This window comes from Delphinus delphis, chromosome 17, assembly GCF_949987515.2.
Source record: "Delphinus delphis chromosome 17, mDelDel1.2, whole genome shotgun sequence".
Taxonomy (NCBI): domain Eukaryota; kingdom Metazoa; phylum Chordata; class Mammalia; order Artiodactyla; family Delphinidae; genus Delphinus; species Delphinus delphis.
Window position 1 is genome coordinate 48,478,297 of NC_082699.1, and position 26,186 is coordinate 48,504,482.

The 26,186-nt window shown below is 36.7% G+C and overlaps 1 long non-coding RNA gene across 1 annotated transcript; it reads left to right on the top strand.

The window, feature by feature from the left end:
- Positions 1-361: 361 nt before the first annotated feature.
- Positions 362-14,487, top strand: LOC132440272 (uncharacterized). The gene is made up of 3 exons (XR_009522551.1): positions 362-548; positions 4,508-4,613; positions 12,186-14,487. It is a non-coding gene; the product is annotated as an uncharacterized lncRNA (long non-coding RNA).
- The last annotated feature ends 11,699 nt before the right edge of the window (positions 14,488-26,186 follow it).

A 26,186-nucleotide genomic window follows, 5' to 3' on the forward strand; every position in this document is an offset into this window, starting at 1 on the left:
ACCCCAAAATGAATGAGGAGACATTTTTGTATCATTTTTTGTTGCGAGAGTTTGCGTGTTTCAGTTGTATGAGGGATAGTTGCATCATGTCAGGTGTAAGCACAAGTTTGCTATTTATTTAGAGGTTAAATAAGGTTAAAAGAGGTTTATTTATCCTCTAAATAAAAAAGAACTTCTAAATAAAAAAGAGTTAGACTGTGATGAGTTTGTGCCGTTCAAATGAGCTAAGCTGGAACTGTAGTTTTCAGAATTCCCTTAACTAACATGGCTCCTTTAGGGAAATTGTGTGATATGTGGAAGGAACAGTGAAGCAGCAGCCTTTATGCTTTGAGGTTCCTGAGGGTGTTGGATGCCACTGCAGCTCGCGCACCTTGGGGTGGATTTGTGAACTCACTTTGTGACACCCTCTGGCGTCATCTACTCCATCCCCCCACTGAGCAATCTCCTCCTTCAGTTTCACATAGTTCTGGCCCAGGTGAACTTGCAGCTTCACGGAGAAGGGCACCCACTTCTTTCGGCAGATCGTCCATATCACTGAGTTGCAGGTGGTAAGAAACACATGCAAGTTCCGGTTTGTCCTCACTCTCCTCTCTTCACTTATAGCTTTTCTTTCTGATTAGCTTCTCTGCTGACCTACAGTGAGTTCAGGATCAGATTTCTTCCCTAATGTTCATGACTGTATAAAGTCTAATCCCTCTTTTAAATTCATTATTTTTGGTCACGCATAGCGATTCTGCTTCTTTGAAGGAAACCTTTCATGTTCAAAATGAAAACCTTGATATTTATAATGTTTAAATATTATGTGTGTGTTGCTGCTGTTGTTGCTTTTCAGTTTCAGTCCTTCACTTCAACCTATGTGATTCTCTTTAGATGTTGATTATGACACCAATACAATTCGTGTTCTTCTGAGTTTCATGTCCTCTCCAGTTTTGGAGAACAGGTCATCTATATTTTCATCCACATCATATATAAAAAGATTGGTTTGTTTTAGACTTATTAGCATATTTTTTGTAAGTTACATAACCACAATTATCACTTCATTCAGTGAACATTTCTTCATCTTTTCCATAAAGATTAATAAGAGAATTTGTCAAAGACTTTGGTCGTACTCAGATATGTTACATTTACTATACTTTTATGATTCCACAGGTTACTAATTCTATCTGTGAGATTAAAAAAAAAGTAGCTTTTAACTCAATTAGAAAATGGGCAAGGACTTGAATAGATATTTCTCCAAAGAAGGCATACAAATGGCCAACAGATAAATAAAAATGTGCTCAAGATCACTGATCATTAGGGAAGTGCAAATCAAAACACAATGATATATCACCTCATACCTGTCAGAATGGTTAGTATCCAAAAAACAAAACAAAACATAAGTGTTGGTGATGGTGTGGAGGAAATTGGAAGACTTATGCACTGTTGGTGGAAACATAAAATGTTGCAGCCACTATGGAAAACAGTATAGAGGTCTCTCAAAAAATTAAAATAGAATTACCATATGATCTAGCAATCCCACTTCTGGGTATTTATCCAAAAGAATTGAAATCAATATCTCAAAGAGATATCTTTATTCCCAAGTATATTGTAACATTATTCATGCTAACCAAGATAAGGAAACAACTTGACTGCCTATAAATGACTAAATGGATAAAGAAAATGTGGTATATAATACAACGGAATATAATTCAACCTTAAAAAAGAAGAAAACCTTGCATTATGCAATAACGTGGATGAACCTGGAGGACATTATGCTAAATAAAAAGCTGGTCACAGAAGGACAAATACTGCATGATTTCACTTATATAAGATATCTGAAATAGTCAAACACATCAAAGCAGAAAGTTGAATGGTAATTGCCAGGGACTTGAGGGAGGGGGAAATGGGGAGTTGTTCAACAGGTATAAAGTTTCAATTATGCAAGTTGAATAAATTCTAGAGATCTGTAGATCAAAATATTGTCTATCATTAACAATACTGTATTGTTTACTTAAAAATTTAATAGGGTAGATTTCATGTTATGTTTTAACTACAATGAAAAAAAAAGTTGCTTTTACTTAAATAGTTCTTTAGAAAATCAATTGTGAACCCTAGTGACCCATTTAATGATCTTTAAAAAAAAATCTATCCCTTTATGATTTATAATTGAATCTTGCTCAGGTTTTAACATCCAACTCACTGCTGTATGTTTTGTATAATCCATTCTCCCATTTTTCACTCCCTTATTTGAAAATTAAAATGATATTTATATGTCTTAAATATTCTGGGATCTTTCTAAGCAACAAATATCACCACCAGTACATGCTTCCCCTTCTCTCTCTGGAATGTAAAACAAATGACTTTTGCGCAGGCTCAGCGGCCATGGCTCACGGGCCCAGCTGCTCCGCGGCATGTGGGATCTTCCTGGACCGGGGCACGAACCCGTGTCCCGTGCATCGGCAGGCGGACTCTCAACCGCTGCGCCACCAGGGAAGCCCCTAAAACAAGTGACTTTAACTTATTTAGAATATCAGGAAATCTTTTTGTGAATTTCTTTTCACCTCTCTTGGGCTTACCAATATTAATTTTATCCATTTTAGTCTGAACATAATTCCCTTTTACAGAGAAGAAAGAAGTACATTGAGAAATTTGTTTTTCCTCTGTAGACCAAGAACTTCTTTGATCAGTCCAGTCTTCCAGCATTGAGGAATTATAATTTTGGTACAATATTTGCTCAGTGCTGTTGAAAAATTCCATTAGCTTCATGAAAGATGTGATGACTTCCACTGATTTTTTTTCTTTCCTTAATAGCAAATATATTCTTTTAAAATTTAAATTCATCTATAGAATTTATGGTCTGTGCTGTTCTGGTATCATAACATTTATATTTCCTGAGCAACAGATAAAAAATAAAAATGAATAGTTTAAAGAAAGTTGGAAAAGTTAATTATTTTATATACAGAAATGCCTAGCATTACACAAAAGCTGTTGGAAGGGAAAAACTATAATACTTCTTATTAATTACCTTTTAAAAATTAATACTCCAAGGATGAGATAAAATTTAGACGTTTCTGCATCTTCTCTCCTCTATGTCTGAATTCATTTGACCTAGGCATTCTAGAGAAGAAGGACGGCAGTGTTTCCTAAACCCGCCTATGCTAAGAGTCACCTGGGTGCTTGTTAACTTCACAGATTTCTTCGATCCTTCCTTGGAAATTTTGGTTCTTTAGGTTTAGGGTGGGCTTAGAATTCTGTATGTTTAACAAGCACTGCAGATGATTGTATCATCAGGTAAGCTTGGGAAACAATGGAAAGAGCCCATAACTTGAACATCAGCCTGACCTACGTATGAATTCAATGTCTAAAGCTTAACAGCTATATAAACTCAGGCACATTGTTTAGCCTTTTTGAAGTTAATTTCTTCATCATTAAAGAGGGAATGTTAACATCTTCCCCAAAGAAATTTTGTGTAAATTCAATGAAATAAAATGCAAAATGTGTAGCTAACTCTAGTGCTATCATTATTGAAAACTATGTTGTAAACTTTTTTCTAATCTTTTAGTCTTTACTCTTGCTGCAGGAGAAAATACAAATTTCTGAAGCAAAACAAAATATTCAAGTCTTCTCTCTCAATGTAAACAATAGTAGAGTCATTTACTCATTTGTAAATGAGGCACAAAGGGCCACATTTAGATGACTGGTAAACTAATAAGTGGTGTTACCTTTCCGATATTCAAAGGCAACACCACAGTTGTTGTATTTCCACCTTATTAAAAGCAAGATAAAATAATTTTTGGTAGATTTTTTTTCTCCATACACCTTTAAAAAAAAAAGTCTATAGGAAGTTTTTATGCTCATCAATTCTTTACAACACTGGTTCTCAAAATATGGCTCGTGGGATGCAGCAGCATCACCTGGGAACTTTTTTGAAAAGAAAATTCTCAGTCCCTACTCCAGACTACTAAATCCTAAAGACGCCACCAGAAAACTACCAGAGCTCATCAGTGAATCTGGTAAGGTTGCAGATACAAAATTAATATACAGAAAACTGTTGCATTTCTATACACTAACAATGAAGTATCAGAAAGAGGAATTAAGGAAATAATCCCATTTACCTTCGCAGCTATATTAGAAACTTTTGAAGTGAGGCACTGCCATCTGTGTTTTAACAAGGCCACTGGGTGATTCTCACGCAGGCTCAAATTTAGAAACCACTGTTTTATTTCCAGTGTCCGATTGCCTCTCTCCTTCCAACCTGTTCATCTGCTGCATTCCTGATCTCAGTTCATGGAAACACTATGTTTCCAAATCTTCAGGTCAAACATGTGGTCATCCTTAATTTCTAATTTTCTGTCTAGCTCATATCCAATATATCAGAAAATCCTGTTGTTTTACCTTCAATTACCAGGATATCACCATTCATCCCTCCACTGTTAATAGCCTGGTCCTAGTCTCTATTTTCTCTTGCATGGATTATTACAACAATCTTCTAACTGATCTCCCAGCTTCCACTCTTTTATTCTTCCAGACCGTTCTCAACACCGAAGCCAGAGTGATGCTTTTAAAATAAAAGTCTGATTGACTCACGGACATGGAGAACAGACTTGTGGAGTGGGAAGTTGGGGTTAGCAGATGTAAGCTATTATATATGGAGTGGATAAACGGTCCTACTGTATAGCACAGGCAACTGTATTCATAAACCATAATGGAAAAGAATAAATATATATATATATTTAACTGAATCTCTTTGCTGTACGGCAGAAATTGACACTACATTGTAAATCAACTATACTCCAATAAAAAAAAGTCTGATTATGTTATTTGCACTGAATTATCTATTGGTTCATTAGAACCATTCTTACTTTTCCCAGTCTCTCCTGTTTCCTGGAAGCTGGGAGACTAGAAACTTTATTTCCCAGAATTCCTGCCACTGGAGTTCTAGATCAAATGTCAACAATGGGAGAAAATTACTTTAGAGATTTGGAAGGTGGAATGGAAGCAGAAACCATAGCACTTTTCCTCTAGCATGGTAGAGAAAGACATGATTTTGTAGGAGCCTCAGGGATTTTTCTTTGAATCACCTGCTTCCATGCTGCTATTTTTCCAGCTGTTCCTTCAATTCCCATACTTTCTGAACGACTCTGAAAGTTAGTCATGAACCTAAGAACTAGTTGGCAGCAACCTTCTCTGATCTTCATTACTCCAGTCCTGCCAATGATTTTGTAAACACAAATTTCCCTGCATACATCCCTTCCTGCTAAAATCTGGAGTGGTTTCTAGTTTTCTGAGAGAATCCTAATTGTTCTTATCAAAATGCTTGACTCCCTTCCCATCTCATTCAGAGTAAAATTCCTTCAGTGCCTACAAGACCCTACACAGCCTGGTCCCCCATACATCTCTGATCTCACTCCCTCAATGCTTTCGTGCACAAACTCTGCTCCTGCCTGACTGGTCTTCCTGCTGTTCCTCAAAGTGCCTTTGCACTTTCTGTTCCTTCTGTCCAGAGTGCCTCTCTTCCAGATAGCTGCCCAGCTTACCCTCTCACCTCCTTCAGTTCTTGGTACAAATGCCATCTTTTCAAAGAGGGCTTTCCCCTGACGACCCAATGCAAAAGAACCTCTACCCTCCAGCACAGGTTGTGGAAGTAGTTGGTAGAATCCTCTCCATTTAAAACACAGGAAAATATACAACTAGGAAAAGAAACTCATCAAAGTCCCATGGCTTTTAAATGTTAAACCTAACATTTATCTTATCCAAAGGGGCAAGAAAAGAACCTTTAAAGGGTGGGTGGTTAGTAAACATTCGTGTTGAGGTTTCAATGATGGCAGGGGTGGGATAGAGCAGGGGTGATTACAACTCTTTTAAGGAAGAGCAGTTAGGCCTGACCAGTAATAGGGAAGACCACTGGAGAGTGAATGACTGCTAGTCATAGATTTCACAGCTTATGATATTCTTTGGGAGGTTAGGCTGGATCCCTTTTTTATTTGTTCTGCAAAGCAGGTCAGAATAAAAGAAATTCCAATTGTTTTAAAAAAATGGATCTTCTAGAGCTTCCCTGGTGGTGCAGTGGTTGAGAGTCCGCCTGCCGATACAGGGGACACGGGTTCGTGCCCAGGTCCGGGAAGATCCCACATGCCGCGGAGCGGCTGGGCCCGTGAGCCATGGCCGCTGAGCCTGCGCGTCTGGAGCCTGTGCTCCGCAACGGGAGAGGCCTCAGCAGTGAGAGGCCCGCGTACTGAAAAAAAAAAAAAAAAAAAAAAAAGAAGGATCTTCTAGTCTAAATACTGTCCTAAATTCTGGTTAGGACATTCAGGACTACCGGCAAATTTCCTAGTATCAGCATGTTATAATGGTAGGCTTATTTAGGTAAAATTACTCAATTCCTTTACTCTTTGTTCATAGTATAAGTATTAAGGAATTTATTTACTATTGTAAAGTTATGGGTAAAATGGAATTGGAGTCCATAAGGAAGTAATGAAATGGAATCAATATGGCAGGAATAATGAATAGTTCTTCGTAACCCTTTTCAGGATGTATGCATTGATTATTTTCCTGAAAGCCTGGCTGGAAGGGAGTGGCAAGAAGAGCATTTTTATGTAGAAAAACTTTCAGGTTTTTAGTTTCGAGAGTAAAAATAAATCAACTGGAGCCGGAGTAATATTGAAAAGAGTTGGCAGAGCTGACTAGAAAAATAAAATGGATCTAGTCATCTCTGTGACCTGGGCTATTTAGCCACAGACAGTGCTCTGCCTTTAAAGAAAGCACTGAACTCTTCAAGAACAAAAATAAGATAACTCTCTTAAAGAAAAATGGATAGAACAATTCAGGAAAAAATGTAGTTGGAAATGGCAAAAGAACACACAAAGGACAAAACTGCCCTTTATCCAATTTAAGGAGTGAAAAACAACTAGAAGTGTGCTGGAATTCTTTGCTGGAAGAAATTCGAAGAGACAAAATTGAAGATTAAATTTATGGTCACAGTTCTCCTGGAAATGGGCTTTATGTAATATCTGGGCACAGACAGAGGAAAAGCATCCATAGCTGGCTTTTTTGTTGTTCCCTGTAAGCCCCAAATGACGGGGTATTTTCCCCCCTCTTTAAGGTTCCCCAGTGACAGTAAAGGACATCCACAGACTTTATCTCCATAGTTAGGTTTCTGCTTCGGATTATGAAAACAACTGCTAACTTGATTTTTCTTTCTCTAGTTTTGCCCTTACTATCTTATTCTCACAAAATTCAGTGTAATCTTTATAAATGCACATCTGATGATGTCTGTTGCCTGATAAAAGCCATTCAGTGACTCCCCATCGAAGACAACAGCAATTCCCAAAGTTTACTCTCATAACTGCCATAAACTGTTAGTATATATTTTTTTAAAATGTGGAAAATTCCAAGTTGAGAGTAAGCATTTTTCTTTACAATAGTTTTGTTTGTTTGTTTTTTGGTTTTGATTGAAGTGCAGTTGATTTACAATATTGTGCTAGCTTCTGGTGGACGGCAAAGTGATTCAGTTGTATATAGAAATATATATTTTTCCAATTCTTTTCCATTGTAGGTTATTACAAGATATTGAATATAGTTCCCTGTGCTATACAGTAAACCCTTGTTTTCTGTCTATTCTATATATAGTTTTGTGTATCTCTTAATCCCATACAATAGGTTTTAATGCTGATGTTTGCTGTGAACCGCTAAAAAAGGGAAGGATATAATATGCAAGATTTCCCAAACTTTTTGAATATGGAAGCTGTTTCTTTTTTGTGGAGTGCTGCACAGGGCTAGTTTGGTGTGGAACACATCTTTAGAAATACTGGCTTATACTGCAGTTCAAATTTGTGAGCAAAGCAAGGAATGAGCAGAACGATCTGGAACCTGCTTACCTTAGTTGGCATTTCCCTGACACATTATGCTTTCTTTCTCGTCCGTGCTGCACAAGAAGAAGTCCCCTAGAAGATAGAAGAAACTCAAATGAGTAACAATAATTAAAGAGAAGATTATAGCTATGGAGCACAGAGAATAGAAATTTAGGCAAAAGATAATTTATGTTTCTAAAGATGAATCCAGAATAAATGGAACAGAAGCAAAACCCATAAATGGAATAAAAGAAGCTAAAAAAATACCTCAGAGTGTATGTAGAATGAAACCTCCTTCTGTGTACAAAATTAGGAAAAGGAGATTACTATCTAACCATATCCAAAAAAATTTAAGACCACAAAGTAAAAGAATCTGGCAAGATTCCCAGGAAAAAAAGTTACCTACAGAAGTAGAAACTTCAGGCCTGTCATGGTCTTCTCCTTAACATTAAATGCTTGGACATAATGATGCAAAGTTTACATAATTTTGATGGGAAAGTTTGTGGCTCAAAAAATTTGTATCTAGCCATATTGTTGTTAAGATGTAAAGGTAATAGAAAGACATAATCAGATTTACTTTACATGTCATTTTCTGAAAGAATTACTCAGAATATGTCCTACTAAATGAGAAAGGAATCAAAATAAGAAACTCAAGAATAGAAAATTATGTATGAACTGACTTATGGTAAGCATTGAAACCACATCAATATAGACTTATGCATAGTATTTATAAAAATGGTTGATATATAACTCAAACAAAAAAGCTGTCAAAATATAAGGAATAACAATCAGAAACATAGTACTGGTAGACTTAAAAGCATCCTTATTTCATAGGTCAAATTGGGAAAATAATTATTAAAGGATTTAATTAGTATGTATAAAATTGATTTAATAAATACACGTTTCATTTTGTGTACTAAATATGGAGACTAGTTCACCTTGTTTTCAAGGTGGCTCATGGAACATTTATATTGATTACATATTAGGTGACAAAAGAAAGCCTCATTGTATTCTCCAAAACAATTTAAATCACTTTCTTAATGACGCTGAAATAAAATTTAAAATTTTGCAAATATGCAACCATTTATAATTTAAATATTGTTCTAAATAGTTCTTGACTATGTTAGAATTTAAAAGTGTAGTTAATGGAAAATTTAGAAAATACTAGCAATGAGAACACAGTGTTAAATCTGAGATTTTTCCAGAATCCCACTCTGAGAAAAAGATCAGATTAATAAAAATGTTTTCAATACTAAAGAGAAAAGAATAAGTGATTAAAGGTTATGGAGATTATAGTTTTTGTTTTATACTTCCAAATTTCAGCCTCCTTCCTTCCCCCCACTCCAAAGTTTAATGTGCATTAAAACCGGCAAATATAAAAATATCTGTTTTATAGCATCTGCTCAACTTTATTATTTAACATAGTTACCGATTTGATATATTTAAAAATATATAGTGTTTGAATACCCACGGGGTTAAACAATTTTATACTGCCTATGGACATTTATATTTCTACCTCTATGACTTGACTTTTACAAGAAAGGGATTGTAAAGTATATCAGAACAGGCATGATCATTTGGAGAAAGAATAGTAATAAAGGGGATCAGTGCCGCTAGGTTAATCAGTGCAGAACTGTCATACTTATATAGGTCATGGAAAAGATAATAAGCCCTGGAATAGACTGGCAGAGACTGAGGTAGTTTTGAAATACGCATTTCCTCTTCTTCTTTGGCACGCGGAGGTACTGTATTTCCCATTCTTTCCTGCAGGTAGATGTGACCACATGTTTGAATCCTAGTCAATGGATTTCACCATCTCTCCATAAAAACTTCCCATGGAGGCGGGGAATCCTCCATTCTCATTTCCTTTCCACTAGTTTGAAACATACCAGCACAGACACCTTGCAGGCACGCGTTGAAGAAGTGGTATCTCAGCATGGAAAGTCCTGGGTTTTGAATCCCTTTTTTGAGAAAAGCCACCTGGCAATCAACAAAACTGTTTTGAACTTGACATGAGCAAGAAGCAAACTTCTGTTTTGCTAGTCCATCAATATTTTGGCATGTTTTGTTACAGCAGCTAGTTTACTCAGACCAACAAACAGACTTTCATATGTGTGTATATATATAAATTTATTCCATTAAAATATGGTGATATAGTGGTTGTTAGTTTATGGTTGCTGTGAACCTGTGTTTTGTATAGCATCTACCATATACTAAATGGTTTGTCTAGTAATAATGATGATGAACTTGGCATTTCAGATATTTGAGATCAATTGAGAAAGGTTTGATTATTCAAAAAATGGTGCTGGATGACATGGTTAAATATGAAAACAACTGAAGTTAGATTCCCTAACTCAATCACTTCGTGTTATATTAAAGAGCAAGGAAAGTGCATAACGTATTGGTTAAGCAGAGACATCTGGTATCACCCCGCTTGAGTGCACAGTCCAGCTCAGCCTCTAAGTGTGTGATAGCAGTAAATATGTGACAGAGATTTTTTAAAAAATGATCAGGAAAACAATGATGATGCATAAATTGGTTGCATTCACCCTGGTGAAACTTTGAATTGGTAAAATCAGAAAATCGCCATGCTGTAGCAAAAGCCATTAAAATATCCATGACTTTATTGTACAATTTAGCTTCTAGGAATTTACCTTAAAGAAATAATCACATAAGTACAAATGTACGTACAATAATGCTCACAGTAGCATCATTTTTAGCAAGGATAATCTGAAAATAAACTAACTGTGTAACAAGGGGATTGGTTATATAAATGTTGGCACATTTATCTGTTACAGTGCATGGTGATTAAGGGTGTGGCTTTTGCTGTTACAGTGGCCTGGGCTTGACTTCTTTCTGCTTCAACCATTTATTAGCTATGTGAATTTGGATAAGCTAGTTAACCTCTAATTCTGTTTTTTTTAATTCATAAAATTGAGCTAATAATAGCATATATCTATCTTATAGGTTTGCTGCACAAGTATTAATTGAGATAATTTACGTAGAGCATCTGATACATAGTAAATGGTACCTACTATTATCAATATTTAAGGAATTAGAAAATTCGTAAAGATTATAATAGGGTATTTGTGAGGAAGATGTCTAGATTGGTGTCTCCCACCTGTCAGTAGGAGTTACCTAGGAATTGGTTATTATCTTTCCCCTTCTCACCACACCTGATCTTGCAGCAAGTTCTACCCTTTCACTAGCACGTCCTGCCTCTAACCACCCATCTTCTCCACTGCCACAAACAGCCTGAGCCATCGTCATTTCTTGTCTGGAAAACTGTGATGGTTCCTCACCAGCTCTTCCTTCTTTCTTGTCCTCTTAGAGCCCATTATCTATATGTGGGCCCTGTTTAAAACCCTCCAAAGTCTTCCGTTGCAACCAGAATGGAATCTAAGCTCCCATAAGACTCTCTTTGATCTGGCCCTTCCCTAACTTTTCAACTTTATCTTTCTCCATTATTTCTCTAATTCACGTTTCAGAAGCACTGGTCTTACTTCTACCCTTCATATATGAATGCTCCTTTTGCTTGGAATGTTCTTTTCTGAGAGCTAGGTCTAAAATCAAGTGTCATCTCTCCCCAGAGGCCTTCAAACCATGCTTATGATAGCAGCTTCCAAAGTACTTTCTACCTCTTTAGCCTACTTTACCTTCTTCATAACACATATCTTCTTGTCTTGTTTATTATCTTCTTTGTAGCCAGTAGAACATAGGTTTCTTTGGGAGAGTAGCTTTATGTCTCATGTTCAACACTGTGTCCTGGGCACCTAGAACAGTTCCTGGTGTAGGGGGCCCACTCGGGAGGGATTTGTTGACTGACTCTTGTCCTGGAGTGTGTAGACCTGTTTTGGAAAGTAGAAGAAAGGGCCTTCAGCACTTACTCTATACAATGGCAGTATTGTAATTTTTTATAGTATAAAATAAAATGATAATGATGGTTATTTGTGAATACGGAATTAAGGGTACTTTAAATCTTTTTATTCATAATTCCTACATTTTATATATTTTCCTCCATAAACCTATTCTTTTTAGAATCAGAACAATATTTTAAAAACTACTATAAAACTTTGGTCAGACAAATAATTTTGATTATATATTGTCATATATACCTGGATTGGCAATTAGTAATAATAATAATGTATAATAATTTATACTTAGCCATGTTTAAGTAATGAATAATGATTAATATTTATGGTGTCAATTATAGTAATAAACACAGTAATTAGAAAATAGGAATAGTTGTGACAGATTATAATAAGACTTTTAAGAAAAGTTCTTTATTTTCTCTCTTTTGTTTTTTTGTTGTTCTTTGCCTGTCTCTAAAATAAATGTAATCTTTTCTGTCTACAGGTGATAGTATCTTTACTGTGAAATTGCTAGTGTGGCCCTTAAATATACCTGGAAACAGATGTAATGCTCTGGGGTAAAAATAAGGCTGCAACCTGGAGATGAAAGAAGAGAAGGACACAAATTCAGAAAAACCTTCTAAAAGACTGAAATGAAAAAAGAGACAGTTATTTCACAAAAGGAGCTTAGGACCTGATTTCCTTGTGAAAGATTCCATAGGATTCCAACAAGCCCCTAATGCTTTATTTAATAGAGTTCTAAAACATTCTACTCCTGGCTTTACTATTTATCTATCTTTTTCTTTCATAAAACATTTTTTTCGTTTTACACTGTGCCAAACATTGTTCTAGGATCACAGAAAGGAATGATGACCCCAAAATAGACACAATTACATTTCAGAGCAAAGGTACAAGTTGGAGCTTATCAAATCAGGTTCCAGGACACTGAGAGAAACCACAGTAGCCTCATGAGGCAGAAGGTGAAGTTAAATTATATTTGACTCTGGTAAAATTTCTATTTCTGAACAGCCAACATATGTAAAGGCATCTATTTTTGGTGATTCGCCTATTTTCTTTCTCTTTTAGTTTTGAGTCAGTTTTTAATGTTAAAATATTAAAAACTGTTCTAATGTTTCCTGTTTTAATGTTTAAAAACTAAAATTTTAGCCCATCATTTATTATTCACAGAGGATCTAGTTTGTGTGGGTTTAGAGTGTAAGATGATTTTTCTGGGGGGAATTGCCTTGGACTGGTAAAGATTGTCAAAATTCATAACACTACAGCCTATGTCTTTCCCCCCCATTTTAAAATTTAGCTTTGCTGTTATTTCTTTGACCTGCCTCCACTCTGTTTCAGATTTGTATACTCATGTTTCATGTATCAGTGATGATTCCAATTACACGCTAGGTAACAAGAGTTTAATAAAATGTGGCAATAAATTGTGGAAAGACATCATGCATGTGAAAAAAGTGTATTAAGAAATGTGTTCCAGGTAGAGCTTCCAGTATTAAATGACTAATCACTTCCACACACATATACAAAGTGAAGGTTTTATTTAGTGGAACTTGGCCTTTCAAAACTAGAAGGCCAAGGAGTGCCTTGTAACTGGTTTTCTAGCCTGTCTGAAGCAAGTTGCTGTTGTTTCTTTTTACTGAGAACTTTTTAGATGGTCTTCAATAGCCCTTCAGCTGAAAGGAGGTAGGATATCTTGTTCAAAGCTCATAGTATTTTGATTTAAATAGCAAATGGTAATAAAAAGAATGTGCAATAATTTATACTCAGTACAGCCTAGTGGTCAGATGACTGGAATTGAATCCAGGCTCTTCCTCATAGTATATATGTGATGTTAGGCCAGTATCTTACATGCTGCAGTTTTTTACTGGCAAAAACTGCAATAGTAACATCTCCTTTATTGAGATATGGTGGAAGATGAATACTTTTTTTTTAATGTAAAATATTAAGACCTACATGGGCCAGTCAATAAATATATTATTATGCAGAGAGAGTCTAATGCAAAGGTTTGAATAGGTATAACAGCTCTAGAACAAAACAAAACAGGTTATGTAGGGGCAGAGATGCTGTCTTGGTTTTTGATTTCGCTGTCACTCCCAGGTTACGCTTTACGAGACCTTCTCCATCGGGTGTAGCATCATTTGGGTTTACTTCCGCTCACCTCACATTCACTAAGAACGGCTGTAAGAAGGCCTAAGTTTCAGCAACTGCTTGCTGAGATAGGAATCACAAGTGTAACTCGTTCCTGTCCATTTCATTTTGCAAGCAAACATTCAGAAAACATAGGTATTAAGGAAACCGTTTGCTGATGACCAGGTTGATCTTACTACACATACACCAGGAACATTCTGAGAACCCATAAAGGAGGTAGTGGTACCTGTGTTCTATCTGTGCAGGAGTGTGTTAGAGGGAAGGGCATCTGGGTTGTGGGCTCAGAGAGCCCATCACTTTCTCACTGCGTGAGATTGAGAAAGTTACTGAATTCTTCTGTACCTCTCTGTTCTCTTACGTAAAACGGCAGTAATGATACATGACAGGGCAGCAGTAAGAATTAGAGAACAGGTGTTTCAAGATGCCCAGGACGGAGCTTGGCAAATTATAGTCATTCAATAAAGGCTAGTTTGTTGGTATATTATTGATGATTTGTGGGAATAAAAGGTCAAGTTAGATGGGAAGACTAGAACTGAAGCATTATATGTTTATAAATAAGTTAACTTTTATCCTCAGGGAAGCAATACATAAAAAAGGTTACCCATGTTTTGAATATAGAAAAATTATCGTGAAGAACAAAGACATCAGAGCCTACATTTTCTTCATAAACATATGAGTAAGAATAGAAGAGGTAGTCCAACAATAATTGAAATTGTAGTAACAGTTGGTATGCCCAATATTAGATCCTGTTCAATGGGTAATTTGACTCTGAAAACAATGTTATATTAAAAAAAGAGTTTTATTCAGGGATTTGGGGCGCCTTTCTTTATATCTGCTCATGAGTAATAGTTATAAAAATAGCAAGTACTGGGCTTCCCTGGTGGCGCAGTGGTTGAGAGTCCGCCTACCGATGCAGGGGACACGGGTTCGTGCCCCGGTCCAGGAAGATTCCACATGCCGTGGAGCGGCTGGGCCCGTGAGCCATGGCCGCTGAGCCTGCGCGTCCGGAGCCTGTGCTCCGCAACGGGAGAGGCCACAACAGTGAGAGGCCCGCGTACCAAAAAAAAAAAAAAAGAAAATAGTAAGTACTTGTTTAGTGCTTACTATTCACTTAGTGTGTTTCTGAGTGTATTCCAAGTGCATGACTTACTTCTCACATCAACCCTATGAAGAGGATACTATTGTTCTTACAGTACTACAAGGAAAATGAACACTTTCACTGTTTCTTCCCAAAGAAGGGTGATCTCCTTTTTCCCATAGTCCAAGAGATTTGGGGAACCATAGCTTGCCTTGTGTGGAAGGAAAAATAGAGTACCCAAGATCCTTAGGAGGGAAGGAAGCCATACCTTGGAGAACCTCTTATGATGCCAGTACGATTTATGATGATGGTGATACTAATAATAACGACGTCACTATTATTATTGTAAGACTTATTGAGTGCTATGTTTCATGCATTTCTGCCTTATATAATGACATTTCTGGGAATGAGCGGTATCAGAATATATTCTTTAAAATTAATACAGGTATTATAGTGTACTGAAGTGTTCACTGATGAAGGTAACACATATCTTGTCTAACAATTTGTATATATAATTTTTTGTTTTGTAATATCTATTAAGTTATAACAAATGTAAAAACCTTACATGGGGGAAAGAATAATCAGGGAGAATGATTTCTGATTGTTTTGGCTCCGAGAGTTAGCTAAACTTTGGGAGTACTAACACACTCTTGTCTGGGGTTGCCCTGATTTAGTGACATTAATATTGAAGGTTTCAGTTTCTTATTTTTGGGAAAGGATGTCAGCTGAGTATTTTTGAGTTAATGTCAATGGGATTTGGACTTAAGCTAGAATATGTATATAAATAAAATATTATATAATAAATAAATTTTTAATAAAAATATTTTTAAAATCACACCTTTGTCAATGATCTATAATAATTGTAGTTTAGTGATTTTTATAATAACATATTATATTGTAAGTAATTCAATTCAGGTTTACCTTGCTTTACCTAAGTTGGATGTTTTGAAACTCTTTAAAAAATAAATTATGGGCATTTGCTTTGCCAAAAAAAATCTTTACGTATAAAAAGACTTATGATAGGAGTCTTTTGAACAGGAAATCCTTTAGATCATCTGAAATATGTGTCAATTTAATGAAATTTGACTTATACATGTGTTGGTTATCATAAAAGACCAATGTTTTTACTTAAAATCATGTAGACTTGCCCCTGGGTTTTCACATGACTTCTATATTATTAGTTCCTTGTGTGACTTGGGTGTTGGACTAGATTTGTTTTTTCTTAGTTTTGTTTTTGCTCTAAAATTCTAAGGTTCTGTAAATGTTTTTAAAAGGTCCTCTTGTCTAACAAGTCCTCACCTTATTTGAAAGACAGACTGTAGAATGAGAACAACTAGGTTCCAATCCTTGTTCCAACCTCTATTGGATGTGTGCCCTTGGCCAGTCACTTAACCTCTGAGTCTCAGTTATTCACTCCAGACATGGATTATGTAGCTATCTGATAGGAGTTTCATGAAAATTTGCAGAACACTTAGAAGAGTGGCTGGTACATTAAACATTATACATATTGCTGTTATTTAATTAATTGTTTATTTAATTAAAAATCCCAAGCTTGCCTTGTCCAGACATGAAAATTACTGAAACATCTGTGATTAGAGGATCTTCAATTAAGGAATTTAAGAGCTGGTAAAGAAAACCGGACTGGGGAACCTATGAAAACTATTATAAAAAAAAGAAGACATTTATAGTCAATGAAACAAGACAGTAATAATGGGAGACTAAAAAGATGAAATGGAATGCTAAATTGACTTCCAACCATATTTTCTACATTTTAAAATTAGCAATAATGGTTGTTTCTCCACCCACAATCTTTTTTTTTTTTTTTTTTGGAGCACAGGCTCCGGACGCGCAGGCTCAGCGGCCATGGCTCACGGGCCCAGCCACTCCGCGGCATGTGGGATCTTCGCGGACCAGGGCACGAACCCGTGTCCCCTGCATCGGCAGGCGGACTCTCAACCACTGCGCCACCAGGGAAGCCCCACCCACAATCTTTTAACTAGAAATATTTCAAGTTCTCCTTCTCTGACATTTACAACAAAAACTTTGTGATTTTGGTTTTTTGTTTTGTTGCTAAGAAGCACTTTTTACCCCCATGGCTAGTCCTCCACCAAGATGTTGACAACCTTCTTAAAATTTAAGTGTGTTGGATCTGTAGGTTTCTGTTCATGTTGTGGAGTTTTAATTCAATATCTGTATGTTCAAAGTAACTCTTATTCCTACTCCATCAGGCAGGGTTAATACCACTACTGCCCAAGGCCAGAAATGCTCCTTCTCTCAATTTCCAGACAGAAGATTCCTGCCTAGGAACATCATGAAAGATATGGAACTAGTGCCTCTGGCCACTTGTTGGAAAATGCAAGGATATTTGTTTAAATGGGAGTCGATGGAATTATTATTATGTTCCTTTACAGATGAGTCAACTGAGATTGCTTAAATAACTCTTTTAAGATTATAAAATTAGTAAATCATTGGCAGGCTGCCACAAAAGCCCATGTTCTTTCCATACAAAAAGGGATGGGAAACTATCAGGACTTATATGATATTGTGCTTGAGAGCACATACTTGGTACCTTCAGAGGGAAAGGGAGAGTTGGGAGCAGATGAGTTTTTACCTAGTATAGTCTATGTGCTAGGGTTTGTCTATAAGTTTAAATAACTTATTTCTTTGATTATAGAAATATTACACAATCATCAAGAAAAACTTGGGAAATACAAAAAAAAAACAAAGAAAAGATGATGCAAAAATTCACAACTCAGAGATAACCACAGTCGACATATTTGTGTATTTCTCCTCAGTGTTTTCTTTTTACTAAGAGATTGATATCTGAAATGACATAACAGGGTTCATACAATACAAGCAGTTTCCAATACTGCTTTTCCCATTTAACATTATGTCTTATGCATTGTTCAAGTTAGCATGAGAATAACTCCTTGAAGTTTTGGGAAATTATAATTTGGCCTGTGTTATTCTTTTATTGAGCAGAAAGGCTTGATTTAACTAAAGGGATGTGAAAACACCAAGTTACAGGTTTTCATAGAAAAAGAAATATGGAAAGGGAGCAGGTACAAGATAGCTTGGAATTTACCAAAAATACGATTCATATTTAGCAGGCCCATCATATGTGGGTGTTCTCTTGTGGAAACCTCCCTGGAGGCACGGCAAGGAGCCTGATATAGGGGAGATGTTCAAACTGAGTAGACTCCTGACTTTTGAGCTGTTTTCTAGAAGGGATCTCAAGTGGGCCCTAGCAGACTCCAAATCAGAGGTCGGTCTTGGATTTAGATTTGTCCTGGAATGACCTGGAGCTTCTCCCCTCCCCTCTATTGTAACTCATTCAACACAGCGCTTTACTGAGCTCCCTCCATGGGCCGGGCAGTCTGCTAGGCACAGCTAATGAGACTAACATGACTTTGCTTTCAGAGAACTTATAATCTGGTAGAGGAGAGAGGTTCTAAACCACAATTTGCTTCTTGACAGCTTGGCTAAGTACGATGGTGGGAAATGATATGGAAGAAAAGCAGAAGGTGGTATGAGTCTTGGGGCACGAGCTGGTGGAGAGTGGGCAGTTAGGGAAAGCTTTCCTGAAGAAGACATATTTCACCTGAGGCTTGAAGGATGAGTAAAATCTGTCCAGGATAAATGCAGGTAAGGAGCTAGAGGGAGGAGAACATAGTTTCCCTAAGGATAAGCAAGAGGATAGTAGCTTGGGTTTGGGGGGAAACAGAGGCCAGGGTAGTTAGAGCATAGCGATAAAGTGATTTGAGGTGAATCTGGACAAATACTATAGTCTATTGTATTCTTTGAATAAACCTCAGTAGAATCTAATAAATGCCCACCAAGCGTTAAAACACCCAAGTCATCCTGGCAATTGAAATTTAAATGGGCCTAGAAAAGGAACAATTTTAATTGTTAGGGAAGGAAATATAAATAAAAGAAATTGGGAAGACAAATGCAGAGGGAGATTGAGACAGAAATGACTAAACTCAAGACAAATTCAGAGGGCGGTTTTCCTTTATTTTAATTTTCAGTGTTTATTAAGAGGATCATATGAATATATTCATGTTTAATGCTCCCTCCTTGAAAAAAAATTTTTTTAAACACCAATTTTTATTTCAAGAACAGAGGAAGCTAATGCTCACCTTTTTATTCTGAATGAATTGCCAACATTTTATTCACTAGTTTCACAAAAGAGCTGGAACCTCACTGAGGTTTCTGAATTAAATTAGCTTTCAGAACCATTTAAAGTTCTTCCATTCTATTAATTCAGCAGACAATCAAGTTGTTCACTTGTTGACTTTTATCCACATGCACTCAATCAAATCAGCTATTGAAGAGAGATACCTATTAGCTGTTAATTTCATATGTTAGATAGGAATCCTAGAACTCTTGTTTATATCTGTTTGATAACCTTCTAATCTTTGCCACAGTCTCACTAACAACAGCATTAACTAGTCTGCCATCTATCTTGATTAACAACACAGGGACTCAAAAGATGCTCAACATTTGATAAGCCTAACAATCCAAACTTCTAACAATGCCCATAGCCCTATGGAAAACGGGCTTCTACCGCCATTCTTACAAACCCTTTAAGTCGTCTTTAAATAACAATTTTGCAAATTATTACTTTAAGAAAATGAGAAGAGCTTGTCTTAGTGTAGGAGCTCTTATGAATAATTGGTAAGACTGAATGTTTTGTGACATTTTTACCCTCTATTTTGCATCCTCTGGGTTTGAGTTTTAGAAATTATTTTTGCCTTATATTGAATTATAAGTGTACTGTTATCTCTGGATCAGATGAATTCAACCCATATTTGCTAATCTCTATGTGCTAGCACTTACCGGGTACATAAAAGGTATAGAAAATAGAGCTCCACATATCATAAAGTTCCATTTTTTGAAATCACAGCAACTAGGTTTGTCTCACAAGTGGAATTATGTTGGCTTTTATGACAGAGAAAAGGAGGGAGGGAGAGAGGAAATATAATCTTTGCTCCACATGGTAACTTCCAGGTTATTCCTCATGTAGGTCTTTCAAAATCTATTCAGTCACTTCATTCTTTATCCAGTTTCATTGCTGAAATATTAAGGACACTTTACACACCATCCATGCTGATTTTAGCAGCTGGTAACTTTTGTCTTTAAACTATTCTCAGGAAGTCCTTGGTGACTTCCATATCCGCCTTAATGATGGTTCTACCACCATGATTTCATGTTTTTAAAACTTCCACTGATCCTAGCCTTTATTTCATTTCAGACATTCTTAGGCAACGCTACACTGTCGAACTTGGTTGGGATCATGCCATCTCCAATACTGAACTCTGAAAAGTTCCTTTTGACCTTCTCTGAATATTGGTCTATCTTCTCCCTCAGGCAGCTTGTGGGAAGTAAATATCAACAAGAAGTTAGAGCAGAAGAATACAGAATAGGTGTTTCTTAATGTGAAACATCCCTACATACACCTAAAATAAAGGGCATAGAGTTGACAGAGAAGTGCTGAATTCTTATATAGTCTCATGAGGGCTTTGAACTAGCACATTTCAGATATTAATGTGATAAAATGTAATTTAGATAAAATTCATACCCTCATGATGATGGGCCATAAAGACATCCACATTGCTTTCTCAATTCCCATATCTGTGCAAATGACTCCCTAATTTATTTCTGAAGCCAAGGTCACTCGCTTTGCTTCTAGGAATGAATTTCCAATGACTTGTTAGCTATCTCCAAATGCATCTCCCCAAACACCTTCAAGCCCAATGTATCCCAATTCGTATTCATCATTAACCCGCTTACACTAGTAGTATCTGGGAATTTCATTGTCCATTAATAATCCCACCATTCTTTAACACATCCAGTTTCCTTATTTTGTTCCTCCACTTCCAATCCATTGCCAACCTCTGGCAATTCTTTTCCCTGAGATTTCTCTTAAGTGTATTCTTTATTTTTTTCCATTCCAAATCTACTTCCCCAATTCAACTCATCCTTATATCTCATTCTGAGTATTGCAATACACTTATTTCTGTTTTCCCCAGACTCTCACTCCTCTAATACATCCTACCCATAACCGTAAATTGCTTTCATAAAGCTACTTTAATATAGTCATCCCTGCTCAAAAATTTTCAGGGATCCACCTTCCCAATGAAATTCAGACTCTTGAATCTGGTATCCTGGTCCTTGACAACCTGCCCAAACTTTTCCTTCAATTTTATTTTCCTGTCATGTATATTCTTCCATATAGTTTTCTCCACCCATTACCTTTTTACATCTCATGCCTTTGCTCATGAGGTTTCTTCTGACTCTGTTTCCCCTTTTCTACATATGTATTGGTCACCAAAATAATTTTCAAAACTCTAAAAAAGAAAATCTTTCTTCCTTCCTTTCTCTTTTCCCCTTCCTTCCTTCCTTCCTTTTTTCCCTCCCTCCCTCCTTCCTTCCTTCCATGAGTAGATACATTAATAAGCACTTATTATGTTCCAAAAGGGCATGCACGTCTACTGCCATAAAGGCTCTCACAGTCCAGGGGAGAGATGCCCAAAACGTTAATAGGTAAAGCAAATATGAGAGCAGAGAGGAGGAGACTACAATACAGTCTTGTCGGTGGGGAGGATGGGAGGTGAATCAACAGGAGACTTTTTGAAAGAAGTTGCAGCTATGCTGAATCTTGAAGTATGACAAATAAATATCCATATGAAGAAGGCTAGCAGAGAAGGAAGGTCTTTCCAAATTTTAGAGCTATCATAAGCACAGGCTAGCTGAAAAAGGGAGGTGTGTGATGAAACCACCAGGAAGTAGAAGTTGCTTGAGCTCAAAGGATGGGGGGAGAAGCAATAGAATATGAGAACAGAGAGGTAAGCAGGGCTTGGGTAGAAAGTGATGTACAACGTTTAAAACTGGAATTTGTCCTATAGGTGATGGGAACCATGAATGGAATTAAGCAGGGGACTGACATGGCCAGATTTGCATTTTAGATAGACCAAGCAGGAAGCTATGTTAAGAATGGATTTGAGGAAGAAAGACAACAGCCAATGACAGTAGATGGAAGATATTAATGTCATCTATGGGGAAGAGAGAATTAAAAGAGAATTAGCTACTTAGTAGCTGATATAGGTAGCACTCTTTTAGTTGACGTTGGAGATTGGAAGAGAGAGGCAATGGGGACATCCACATTTCAGTTTGCATAACTGGGTGGATAGTGGTGCTACTAAGTGAGATTTTTTAAAAATGCATAGGGAGCAGGAGAAGTGAGAAGGAAAGTTTAAAAGATAAATTTAAATGGCCTCATTATATCATGAGGTGAAGATGAATAAAGTATTATACAAGATGCACAGTATACTACCTGAAGCTCAGGAGGCAGGTCTGAACTGAGCCTGAGTTGAGATTAATCTGAACAGAGGTGGTATATCATACCTGGGTTGTGTCTGTAACAATGCAGTGTACCCTGGAAGAAAACCTAAAGGGATAGATGGAGGAATAGGCGGTGAGGAAGTAAATAGGGAAAAAATAATTGAAAGGAAGAATAATCAGAAACATACTTTTCCCTTTATTGCAATGTCCTTCTTTTCTTTGAGTTCCCAAAGCATTTGACACTTTTGGGGAGGTAGGAGTTGCCTTCTATCAACTCCCTTATTCTTTACAATACCCCAATTCTGGTCAGATTAAAGGAAATTTATAGGACCATATTTACTAGTGGATGGATTTACTCTTGCAAATTGATGTCCTCTTGGGCCAAGACCTCTTTTTCCTTCTTCCCATTGTCTTCAAGAGATGTAATTGGTAAGCTGTACCAAGGCTCTCTTGAAAGTCTTTCTTGCTCCTCTTTTCTTACAAACTTCTAAATTCACATCACTTCTCGTGAGTAGCTGGGGGATTAAGACTGGGACATGGTAGCCCTGTATGGGCTTTGGACATCAAACACATTGTCCAAACCAGCTTTATCAGAGAACCCTGCACTAGGGTATTGGGCCCTGGCTTACCTAATTCTAAAGTGGTAATGTAACCATTCTCTTTGTCTCTTGTATGTATGGCTTCCTCAGTGCTTCCAAGACAGAAGAAATTGTTGGGCAAAGATATTCTGGCATTCCTATCTTCTTTCAGTATTCCTTTGTGGCACATATTACTTTTTATCTTATATTTATATATATTTATATTTTATATATTTTATATTTTGATTATTTCTGCCTGTCTCATTGTAAGAATGAAATTTCAAGTCATTGAAATTTCATTCTTACAATGATTAAAAACATTCTTATTTTAAACTAAATACTAGATCCTTAGTTTGAAAGATTATACCAACATGCATCATTCTAAGTTGACAAAAATTATGTATTGAAATATGAAATGACAGCATTTTGTATGATGACTACAATTTTGACTTGAAGTAAGGATCATAAACAAAACCAAGACTTCCATATGATATACACTTTATTGTAGTAATTCAGGGTCTCACTCAATGCTGTATAATCATATTAGTGTGGTATCTTTTCCTCCCCAAGGAAAGCCCTGATGTATATGGGCTTTCCTACAGTCATTCCAGCAGATGTTAGGGGTATTATGGTATTTGGGGATTTCAATGAAAAAGATTTCATTTTTTATACTTAAGCTTCCAATTAGTTTACTCTGAGTGTCCTACTTGCTTGGCTGATTGGTGCATAAGTGACACCTTGGTGTCTTTATTATTTTCTCAGAAGACCCTTCCCAATGGTAAGGGAGTTACTTAGATGTGTACGTGTGTGCGTGTGATGCAATTAGCTAACATTTCTGAACATGTACTTTGAACAAAGTACAAATCATTTAACTTCCTTAAAAAATAAATTTGAATCACTGATGCTATGAAGCTTGAAGTGAGTATTAGGTCTCTTCACTCTGGAGTGAATATAGCTGACTATTGGCTCAAACCAACCAGGTTGTTAGACTCTGTTTACACACAGTAATCCTCCTTAAGGATGAAGGGTTTACTTAAAATTTTTCATTTGTAACTTAATGAATTTTTAGAAAGAAAATTATGTATTAAGGAGATAGTAAAATTTGGAGATTCTCAAAGATATTATGTCACCTCATCACCACCTTGTCAATAATTTTTGAACTATTAAGTGTAAGGCAGAACTCCTATCTTCAAGGAGTTTATGATTTAGTTGAAGAGAATGTGAAAAGTTAAATTAAAAGGGGCTCACAATACAAAACTAGAGCACATGAAATGTCAAAAGGCAGTTACCCAATGAACATGGGAAGGCTAATATCATTTTGAGATCCTGATTTCAATTATTTTGGATATACACCTGGAAGTAGGATTGCTGAATCATATGGTAATTAATTTTTTGAGGAACCTCCATACTATTTTCCATGAAAGCTGCCCATTTTACATTTCCACCCACAGTGCAATAGGGTTTCAATTTCTCCATAGTCTCATGAACACTTGCCTTTTCTTTTTTTTTTATTTTATTTTATTTTTTTAGGTACGGGGGCCTCTCACTGTTTGGTCTCTCCCGTTGCGGAGCACAGGCTCTGGACGCGCAGGCTCAGCGGCCATGGCTCACGCGTCCAGCCACTCCGCGGCATGTGGGATCCTCTCGGACCGGGGCACGAATCCATGTCCCCTGCATCGGCAGGCGGACTCTCAACCACTGCGCCACCAGGGAAGCCCGCCTTTTCTTTTTTGATAATAGCTATCCTGCAGCACTCTTCACAATAGCCAAGATGTGGAAACAACCTAAATGTCCATTGAGAGATGAATGGTTAAAGGAAAGTGGTCTATACATACAACAGAATACTATTCAGCCTTAGAAAAGAAGGAAACAGAGCAACATGAATGAATCTTGAGGCTATTATGTTAAATGAGATAAAATCAGTCTCAGAAAGACAAATATTGCATGATTCCACTTATATGAGACATCTAAAAGAGTCAAATTCATAGAATCAAAGAGTGAATAGAATTAAGATGAATAAGCTCCAGAGATCTGCTTTAAAACATTGTATCTGTAGTCACCAGTCATGTACTGTACACTTAAAACTTGTAAAGACAGATCTCCTGGTAAATGTTTCTACCACACAAGGAAAGGGCAGTGATTCAAACTTTAGAATGAAGTTTAAATTTATCTTAATAAAATATTCCCTTGACCTCTTATAATTCTGCAAACGTCCCTGGTTCCTGTTAAATGCCTGGGAAACGGAGCCATCGCAAGTGCTGAGTCCATTTTGTAAGGTGTGGATAATAACTTTTGAAAATTTAAGAGAGAAGGAGTGCTTTATCAATGAAGTTGAATGAAATGCATTATATCATATCATGACCATCAGAGTTCTATTTTTCCGGAGTCACTCAGGTATGGCCACAGAGCCAAGGCTGGCATATTGCTGTCTTGTTTTCAGCCCAAATGCTGGCAATCACGGAAGGCAAAAAAAATTATTATATTTTTGATGTTGATGATTCTGGTCTGGGTTCCCAATCTGAAAACTAAATCTAGAAACGACCTGGAGGTTTGCATCCTTTTGATGACTGCCTTTAATCAAATCCCATTTTCCCAGATTTCTTGGCAAAAGCATATTCTCCCTCGTTGAAACCTAACATTTCAGTCTTTCCATATCCTCTGTTCTGAACTATCGTTTACTTCCCTTCTCTCTCACTGCAAATGATAATAACGGCAAACTTCAGCTTTGGGGAGGGCAGATGGGCCGCCTTTCTTTTCGACCGGGTCCTCCCCTGGAAAACAATATTAAGTGGATCTTTCTTTTTTTTCCCTTGCTTTAGTATATTCCCTTGGCAAGTACTTTCAAATCTGTTCCCTTCCTGTGTTCTGAAGACAGGAAATCTGTAAGCAATTGCAGAAATTTTGTTTTATACCTTTAGTAATTTTTACCTCATCCATATAAATCTTCTAATTTATAGTGAATATTCAACTGGGTCACATAAGCCTGGATATTCAACTTCCATGAGAAAGGCGGGCTGTATGGGATGTTTCTCCATAACTAGATTATCTATACATGTGTTATCTCCCCTAGGACCCTTGCCACTCTTTTTGTTTTAAAATTTATTTGCTCTTTGTTTTGTTGCATTTTGCAGTGCTCAAAAAACAAAATAAAATCAGACCTCTTCCTGCCTCTCCATGTGGCATTTAGATAAATTAAAATTGTGGCAAACTTGCTCTTAAGTCTCACTTTTTCACATTCATCCCTTCCAATATTAATGAGCACATCTTAGTTACAATAATTGTATTAAATTTTTAACATTAAAAGTACTGAGGGAGCATTTCAAAGCTGACTCTCTTGATCTGA